We start from the raw sequence: 9,639 nt of genomic DNA on the forward strand, positions 1-9,639 counted from the left end.
ATTATACCATCATTTTTGCCAATTACAGAGAGCACTTATTTGGGTATGGAGTCCAGGACATCTGTAGACATTGAAAGGGGTAGATGATTCACTTTATTTTTTGGGGGTTCAACTATGGTGTCGTTACAGGGGGCAATTTCCCCTAGTTTGTGCTTTGTTCTCTACCCCCCCCCCCTAAAAAGGGGGCTTGGAACCCGATTCTGATGCGCTCCCTAAAGAAAGGCAGTTCTGCAGTTATGATTAGTGAAACAACAACTCCCAGCATACCCTTACAACTGCTTAGATCATATAGTTTCACATAGTAAAAACTTTTTTAGCACTTTTCCTTATGTAGCAATAGATATATTTGTTCATTATAGTCAAAGTAATTTTCAGTGACGCACTACACAACAGGCATCCGATTTACCAATAGAGAACCTGATTGGCGGGAGAGCATTATGGGATTCCCTGGGGTCATGTGACTCTTTGGATATGTTTTCACTTGGTTTTTTTCTGGCAGTTTTTGGCAAACTGCCACTGCAGTTTTTGAGCTATAGTCAGAAGTGGATCCATAAGGAAAGAGAAGTGTAAGTCCTTCCTTTATATGTCCTATTCCTTTTGAATACATTTCTGGCTTTGGCTCAAAAATGGCAGTGACAGTTTTCCAAAAACTGCCAGAAAAATAAACAAGTGGAAACTTAGCCTTTTCTCCTTCTCCTTTTTGCCATGTGGCTGATGTTATTTTAGCTGGTTCTGTTGAGCCAAACCACCTGAAGTAAGAGATATAGCCGGACTGAACTTTTAGCAAAGTTTTGACCGAACTCAAGCTCTTATGGAAGAGAGGATTTCCACAGGACTCTTCTCACATTTTCTTTAAGGTGTTTTTTTTCCTTTGGTTTTTAAAAAAAATATATGCAAAAAATATTCCTCTTTGGGGATTAAAAGTGTGTAAAAAAAAAAGTTTTAATAGAAGTAAGTAAAAAATGTAATTCCCCCCTTTTCCCATCTTAAAAAAGAAAAGGTAAAAAAAATTAAATAAATTTACATATTTGGTATCTCAGTGTGTGAAAATATCTGAACTATTAAACTATTATGCTAGTGATCCAGTATGATGAACAGAGTAAACGTTACAATGTTTTATTTATTTATTTTAAATCAACTGGTCCCAGAAATATAAACAGATTTGTAAATTACTTCTATTAAAAATATTAATCCTTCCAGTACTTATCAGCTGCTGTATGCCCCAGAGGAGGTAGTGAAGTTCTTTTTAGTCTGACCTCAGTGCCCTCTGCTGACACCTCTGTCTGTCTCAGGAACTGCCCAGAGCAGGATAGGTTTGCTATGGGGATTTGCTCCAACTCTGGACGGTTCCTGGCATTGACAGAGGTGTCAGCAGAGAGCACTGTGATCAGAATAAAAAGAACTTTACAACCTTCTCTGGGGCATACAGCAGCTGACAAGTACTGGAAGGATTAAAATTTTTTTAAAGAAGTCATTTACAAATCTAGCACCAGTTGATTTGAATAAAATGTTTTCTACCGGAGTACCAGCTTTGTTTAATTTTTAGTATTCTCTCAGTGCTGTCTTTAGATTGGTTGCATTTTGTTGCATTCACTTTTTGCTTGTATAAAAGGTCAGCGTTTAAAGTATTATTAAAACTCAGTCAGAGTAGTATAGGTTTGAACTTCTTGGCAGAGGCTTTGGTGGTAGAGGCTCTCATGTCCATAGAAACTTAGTTGAATCATGTGTTACAAGGTACAACAGCATTTAAATGTATACAGAGGTGTTTATATAATTGTTGTCTTCCAATGTTGGGTACATTTTTCCAGAAATCTGAAATTCTATACCAAAAATGTATTTGTTACTCTGCTGCACCCCCATTGCTTTCCTCGGTCTTCCTTGCCGGCCGTTTCAAATAGACATCTTCCTTGATGAACAATGTTTCTGACAGAAGATCTAGAAAACCACTCTCGTAATATCAAAACATGATTAAAACCCACTTATGATATCATAGCAGTAGTGTTGCTCGCGAATATTCGCAATTCGAATATTATTCGCGAATATTCGCGAATATATGACGAATATTCGTCCATATATTCGCGAATATTCGCGAATTCGAATATGGCCTATGCCGCTCAACACTACATAGCAGCTCACAAAAATGAAACCCACTTGTGATGTCACCGGTGCATACCCGACAGACTCTCACTTGTGGTGTCACAGCAGCCTACCTAATAAAGACTTATTTGTAATATAAAAGCAGTTACCAAACTAAATCACTTGGGATGTCACAACAGCTTATGTGACTGAAAACCTCTCAAGATGTCATAGTACTGTAGCTCACCTGATGGAAACAAACTTGTGATATCACAGATGCACACCTGATTGAAACACCATTTTGTAAAGTCACCGAAGCATACCTGACTAAACCACTAATGAAAAACTATTTAAAGATGCTTGTAAAAAAAATCTAACATTCCATCACAGCTTTTGCAGGGATAGAATGGTTTGCAAGACCCACTGTATGTTCTTTGACCACCCACTTCTGCCCACTCAAGACTAAAAACCTCCAGTTCCCGCAAGTTTTATATCAGGTCCTGCGGGACCTGCTGGATCCCAATCTCATTGCAGTCCTCTAGTTTGAAAGCCAAAACCAGGAATGGAAACTACAGTGAGGAAATAATGGAAATATGGATCCATAATATGTGAATTCAAGTAGAGAAAACAGACATGGTCGCACATCTACATTTTGTTTTTTGATCTAATTGCTTCTCAGCATAAATTCAAAAACTAACAGGTTGTTAGTATACCTTTTGATCAAAAGGTACAAGCCCACTCGCCATGTAAAGGCGACCTATTTAGAGTGGGTCCCTAACATCCCTAGCATAAAATGGCGTAGCACTTGGCAGCGACCACCACTGCCACAATACCAGTGACCACAGGGGGAATGACCCTCTGGCAGAGCAGCCCCAAAGCCACTCAAACCAGTCCCTGGGCCGCACCTCCCCACAGACACAGCACCACGGCAGCAATGGACGCCGCACAGCATCACACCAGTGTGAAAAAGTGTGAAAAAAGTATTTAGTCAGCCACCAATTGTGCAAGTTCTCCCACTTAAAAAGATGAGAGAGGCCTGCAATTTTCATCATAGGTATACCTCAACTATAAGAGACATAATAAGAAAAAAAATCCATAAAATTAAATTTTTTAAAGAATTTATTATGGTGGAAAATAAATATTTGGTCACCTACAAATAAGCAAGATTTCTGGCTCTCATAAACCTGTAACTTCTTCTTTAAGAGTTTCATCTATCCTCCCTCATTGCCTGTATTAATGGCACATGTTTGAACTTGTTATCAGTATAAAAGACACCTGTCCACAACCTCAAACAGTCACACTCCAAACTCCACTATGGCCAAGACCAAAGAGCTGTAGAAGGACACCAGAAACAAAATTGTAGACCTGCACCAGGCTGGGAAGACTGAATCTGCACTAGGCAAGCAGCTTGGTATGAAGAAATCAACTGTGGGAGCAATTATTAGAAAGTGGAAGAAATACAAGACCACTGATAATCTCCCTCGATCTGGGGCTCCACGCAAAATCTTGCCCTGTGGTGTCAAAATTATCACAAGAACGGTGAGCAAATATCCCAAAACCACACGGGGGGGGGGGGGGGGGGACCTAGTGACCTAGTGACCTAGTGAATGACCTGCAGAGAGCTGGGACCAAAGTAACAAAGGCTACCATCAGTAACACACTACGCCGCCAGGGACTCAAATCATGCAGTGCCAGACGTGTCCCCCTGCTTAAGCCTGTATATGTCCGGGCCCGTCTGAAGTTTGCTAGAGAGCATTTGGATGATCCAGAGGAGTATTGGGAGAATGTCATATGGTCAGATGAAACCAAAGTAGAACTTTTTGGTAAAAACTCAACTCGTTTTTGGAGGAGAAAGAATGCTGAGTTGCATCCAAAGATCACCATATCTACTGTGAAGCATGGGGTGGAAACATCATGCTTTAGGGCTGTCTTTCTGCAAAGGGACCAGGATGACTGATCCGTGTAAAGGAAAGACTGAATGGGGCCATGTATCGTGAGAATTTTAGTGAAAACCTCCTTCCATCAGCAAGGGCATTGAAGGCAACACATGGCTGGGTCTTTCAGCATGACAATGATCCCAAACTCACCGCCCGGGCAATGAAGGAGTGGCTTCGTAAGAAGCATTTTAAGGTCCTGGAGTGGCCTAACCTGTCTCCAGATTTCAACCCCATAGAAAACCTTTGGAGGGAGTTGAAAGTCCGTGTTGCCCAGCGACAGCCCCAAAACATCACTGCTCTAGAGGAGATTTGCATGGAGGAATGGGCCAAAATAGCAGCAACAGTGTGTGAAAACCTTGTGCAGAATATTTGACCTCTATCATTTCCAACAAAGTGTATATAACAAAGTATTGAGATGAACTTTTGTTATTGACCAAATACTTATTTTCCTCCATAATTCCAGACACTAATATTTAAAGATGACAGAGCCATACAGTGTAGGGGCACATCCACGACTGGTAACACCCGATTGACAATTTAGTCATACATTTCTGGTAATAATAAGGCTATGTCTCCACTTTGCGTTTTTCAGTTTGGTTTTTTTTAAACCCTTTTGGCATTTTTTCACTCTTTTTTGGTGTTTTTCAGCCCTTGGCGGTTTTGCAAAGCCGCAGCATGTTGAGCCTATGGCGTTTTTTTTCCCTAAATCCGTGTAGTTTTTCTCACATAGAAATCTATGGGAGTAAAAAAACGCCATGGGAGTTTTAACTTTGGTGTTTTGCAGGCGGTTTTTATTCTTTTTTGGACTTTAGCGATCCAAAATAGGGATGGAGATACCTTTTTTATTAAATTTTGGTAGGGTACCATTAAAAAATAAAAAAGATACAGTAGGTATGGAAAAAAATTTATTTAACAAAATTTATATTTTTTATATTGAAATTTTAATTAATTTCTAAACAGGGATCATTTTATGTTGGCGGGCAGGGAACTAAAAATGTAGCCCACAATAATAAAAATGTGGAAAGGGGCCATTTAAATGTAAAAATAATGTATTTTTTTATAATTCATTTAGTTAAACTCTTTATTAGTAATGTATTTTAATAATGTGTTTAATAAAGTGTGTATGTGTTATTTACTTTTTTCACTTTTTTTCTTAATGTTTTACATTTTTCAGGTAGTACTACTACTCCCAGCATGGAACAGACTGTTCTATGATGGGAGTAGTAGTACCTGTACAAAAATACAGATCGCCCCGGATGTAACTTCTGACACCTGTTGCGATCCTCCTATATAATGTATAGAAGTGGGCAGCACTGCTGCTCTTCTCTGGTCCCCTGCCCTGCCATATATATATATACCTATTCATATTTCCCGCAGAGAGCTGTGATTGGCCGGATGGATCCAGCCAATCACAACTGTCTGCTGGAAATGTGAATAATAGGTATAGATATACGGCAGTGCAGGGGACCAGAGAAGAGTGGCAGTGCCGCCCGCTTCTACACATTATACAGGACGATTGCAGCTGTGATCTGTCCTTAACTGCAGGTACTACTGCTCCCAACATGGAGCACACTCTGCTCCATGCTGGGATCTGTAGTACCTGCATTAATAGACAGATCACAACAGGTGTCAGAAGTGACACCCGCTGCGACAAAGAAAAAACACAGTACAAAAAACCAAGTGGAAACTTTTTTCTCATTAACTACAGCAGACAAGTTAGGGGAGGCCATAGGTCCCATATAGTCATAAAGGCACCAACGGAATGAAGTGCAGCAATAATGGGTTCGGCAGACAGTTGGTTTTGTGATAACTATATTAGCCAATAACATTAATTAAAAATACATAAAGAAGTGACTTTATATGCCTTATTATTGTATACTATTCAGATGACTTGTATGTGCACAATTTTATAATGCACGTTACTCATTCTCCTTCAAATTATTTGCCTACAAAAAAAATCATGCTCAGACAAGCAAGCAAATGATTCTTTATAACTTGCTGGCAAATGCACAAACATATAATAAGTAGTGAATTCTTGATAAAATCCTACCTCTCAGACCACACCTTTTCCCTGGTAGCCTGTCAACAGTCAGCTGTAATTTTCAGCCAAGAGTCTAAAGAACACTTAAAATTGAATATCATACCTACAATGCTATTAAGTCCCAGCTGACATTAAAACACATTGGCCCTGATTTACTAAGAGTAGAGTGTAGTTTCCTTTGTGGGTTTTAATTCCCTACAATTTTTTTTCCCACAGTATTTACTAAGGTTTCCCTCCATTTTGCACTTTTCCCTCCATTTTGCTTTTTTTTACACATTGCTCTGATATGTCGGGTTTTCCTCAGCTAATATCCACAACATTTTCTGTGGGACCTTAGTAATTATGTTGAGTTTTCGTGAAAATCGGGTTTTCTGAATAAAATGGAGAGTTAGTCGGGCTTTTTTCAATTCTGGCGCAAATTCAAGGCTTGTCGGGTTTACAATAGTAAATCAGGGCCAATGGGTCAGATTTACCACTGCAAATGTGCCACAATTTTAGCGCAATTTGCTGGGTACTTGACTGAGTTTTAGCAACCAATGTGCACCAAATCCAATGCAGCGCGTTCCGGCCTCTCCATACTGGGGCACGCTGATTGTCATCCCAGCAGTGCCAAGTGCTGGGAGGAGGTTTTAACCCTTAGAAGACTGGCTGGCGTAGATATACGGCGCAGCCGTGCGGCGGGTCTGTGAAGCGAACTCAGGAGCGAAGCTTTCTTTATAGTGGCTAATGCTGGACATTATACTCGATATAGCTTCTAGCTAAAGGTTTAGGTCCCCCAAAAAATTTTCTCAATAAAGCGAAAGGGAACCTTATATTGAAGATATGATTACAACTTTACTTTTAATAGTAGCTAATAAAATAACCAAAAAAACAAACAAACAAAACATCTATGCACTAGATGTTTTGTTTGTTTGTTTTTTTGGTTATTTTATTAGCTACTATTAAAAGTGAAGTTTTAATCATATCTTCAATATAAGGTTCCCTTTCGCTTTATTGAGAATAATGCTGGACATTACCAATCTGGGTGATGTTCACATTAACCCTTTAGACACCGCTATCAAAGATGATCGTGGCATCTAAAATGCTGAAAATAAGTGCTGATAGCTCAGTGGAGCTGATAGGGTTACCTGTGGGTTCCCGATCAACTAAGAGGAAGGCCGGTCCCTACCCTCCACCTTCCAGTCCGATAGGCGTTAGCAGCCTGTAGTAATGGAGTGCCGATAACATTGATCAATGCTGTGCTATAGGCTCCTATGGCACAGCAATGATCAGTGTATGCAATCACAAGTTTGCAAGTAGTAGTCCCCATGCAATTGTTTTCCAGTGTGCCTCCAGCTGTTGCAAAACTACAACTCAAAGCTGAGAGTTGTATATATGCAACAAATGGAGACACCCTGTTTGGAAAACACTACCCTACGGGGACAAAAAAGTTGTAAAAAAAAAAGTTAGAAGAAAAGGTAATAAATGTTAATAAGCCCCTCCCCTAATAAAGGTTTAAATAACCCCCCTCCCCCCCCATTTTCAAATAAAATAATGTAAACAGAAATAAACATACATAGTATTGCCATGTCTGTAAACGTCCGAATTATTAAGATATAACATTAATGAAACCACATGGTCAATGGTGTAAAAATACCGAACAGCAGGATTGCAAATTTTTGGTTCACTTCATATACGATAAAAAAAATTATAAAAAGTGATCAAAATGTCCAATCAAAACAAAAATGGTACCAATAAAAACTACAGATCATGGTGCAAAAAATTTGCTGTTATACAGCCCCAATGGAAAAATAAGAGTTATGGGGGTCAGAAGAATAAAGAATTATGATAATGTTATTTTTATCGAAAAATCCACTGAGTAGAATCTTTCCCCCCCACCCCAAAATAAATAAATAAATAAATAAATAATAATGTAATTGCTTATTTTTCCCCAATTTCTCCCCTCAAAATTTTTTTTTTTGCTCTGCTGTACATTTTTGGGTGGTAAAATGAGGCACTGTGTTACGCCGAGCGCTCCGGGTCCCTGCTCCTCCCCGGAGCGCTCACGGCGTCTCTCTCCCTGCAGCGCCCCGGTCGGTCCCGCTGACCGGGAGCGCTGTACTGACATGGCCGTCGGGGATGCGATTCGCACAGCGGGACGCGCCCGCTCGCGAATCGCATCCCAAGTCACTTACCCGTCCCGGTCCCCTGCTGTCATGTGCTGGCGCGCGCGGCTCCGCTCTCTAGGGCGCGCGCGCGCCAGCTCTCTGAGACTTAAAGGGCCAGTGCACCAATGATTGGTGCCTGGCCCAATTAGCTTAATTGGCTTCCATCTGCTCCCAGACTATATCTGCTCACTGCCCCTGCACTCCCTCGCCGGATCTTGTTGCCTTGTGCCAGTGAAAGCGTTTAGTGTTGTCCAAAGCCTGTGTTACCCGAACTCCTGCTATCCACCTTGACTACGAACCTTGCTGCCTGCCCCGACCTTCTGCTACGTCTGACCTTGCCTCTGCCTAGTCCTTCTGTCCCACGCCTTCTCAGCAGTCAGCGAGGTTGAGCCGTTGCTAGTGGATACGACCTGGTTGCTACTGCCGCAGCAAGACCATCCCGCTTTGCAGCGGGCTCTGGTGAACACCAGTAGCCTCTTAGAACCGGTCCACCAGCACGGTCCACGCCAATCCCTCGCTGACACAGAGGATCCACTACCTGTAAGCCGAATCGTGACACACTGTCATTATGAAAAACGTTTTATATTTTGTAGTATTGCTGATGAGATTACTTTTTTAAATATACTTTTATTTTAAAAAAAAGTATATTTTACAAAAAAATCTAAAATAAAAATAGCCGCTATTAGGGGCTACTTTATGCAAAAAGACTACTCGGTATTTTTCAGCATACTGGATACCGGCCATAAAGTGTGTTGGTATCCGGTATAGAAGATCACTGCTGCATCACTACAGCCTTCAGCTGTTCCTAAACTACAACTCCCATCCAGCTCTTGCAAAACTACAGACAAAGAATGTGTGGGCATGCTGGGAGTTATAGTTTTGCAACAGCTAAAGGCATTAGCATCACTGCTCTAACCCAGTGCGTTATAAACACTGCAGCTCGAGCTGTTGCAATGCAAAACTACAACTCCCAGCATGCTTGAACAGCTAAAGCTTTCTCTGACTCCTAAATGACAAAAAAGCATTCAGGAATCTGTGAAAGCTGAATGACACATACAGTGACAGCTATGTTGATTAGCATCCAGAGAGCCCACGGACCAGACAGAATGGGAGGGGAGGGGGGCACATGACATGGGTGGGATGAGTAGCATAAGGGGTGAATGAAGGATTATTGTAAATAGCAGGGAAAGTGAAACAGATAGAAAATGTATGCATAAAAACTACTGTGCAGTGATTTGCAGACTGCCCAGGGAAGAAAGGGTTACAGAGTGCAGTGATTTGCAGACTGCCAGGCTTCTCCCAGATGAGTTATCCACAGTGAGGGAGAGACGGACACGCCCCCTCCAGAGGGCAAGAACACAAAGCAAGTGAGCAACATATAAATGCAATTTGTTAGGGATATATACATTCTAAACACATAAAAATGATATGTACATGA

At 40.9% G+C, this 9,639-nt stretch overlaps 1 protein-coding gene across 1 annotated transcript in view; it reads right to left on the reverse strand.

Moving 5' to 3' along the window:
- SH3RF2 (SH3 domain containing ring finger 2) overlaps positions 1-1,845 on the reverse strand; it is a 145,578-nt gene extending 143,733 nt beyond the window's left edge. The window contains exon 1 of the mRNA XM_056574887.1: positions 1,827-1,845. The gene's annotated coding sequence lies outside the window, so the exon portion shown is untranslated. The remainder of the gene's footprint in view (positions 1-1,826) is intronic.
- Between the last annotated feature and the right edge of the window lie 7,794 nt (positions 1,846-9,639).

The sequence above is a fragment of the Hyla sarda genome, chromosome 4 (assembly GCF_029499605.1).
Source record: "Hyla sarda isolate aHylSar1 chromosome 4, aHylSar1.hap1, whole genome shotgun sequence".
Lineage (NCBI taxonomy): Eukaryota > Metazoa > Chordata > Amphibia > Anura > Hylidae > Hyla > Hyla sarda.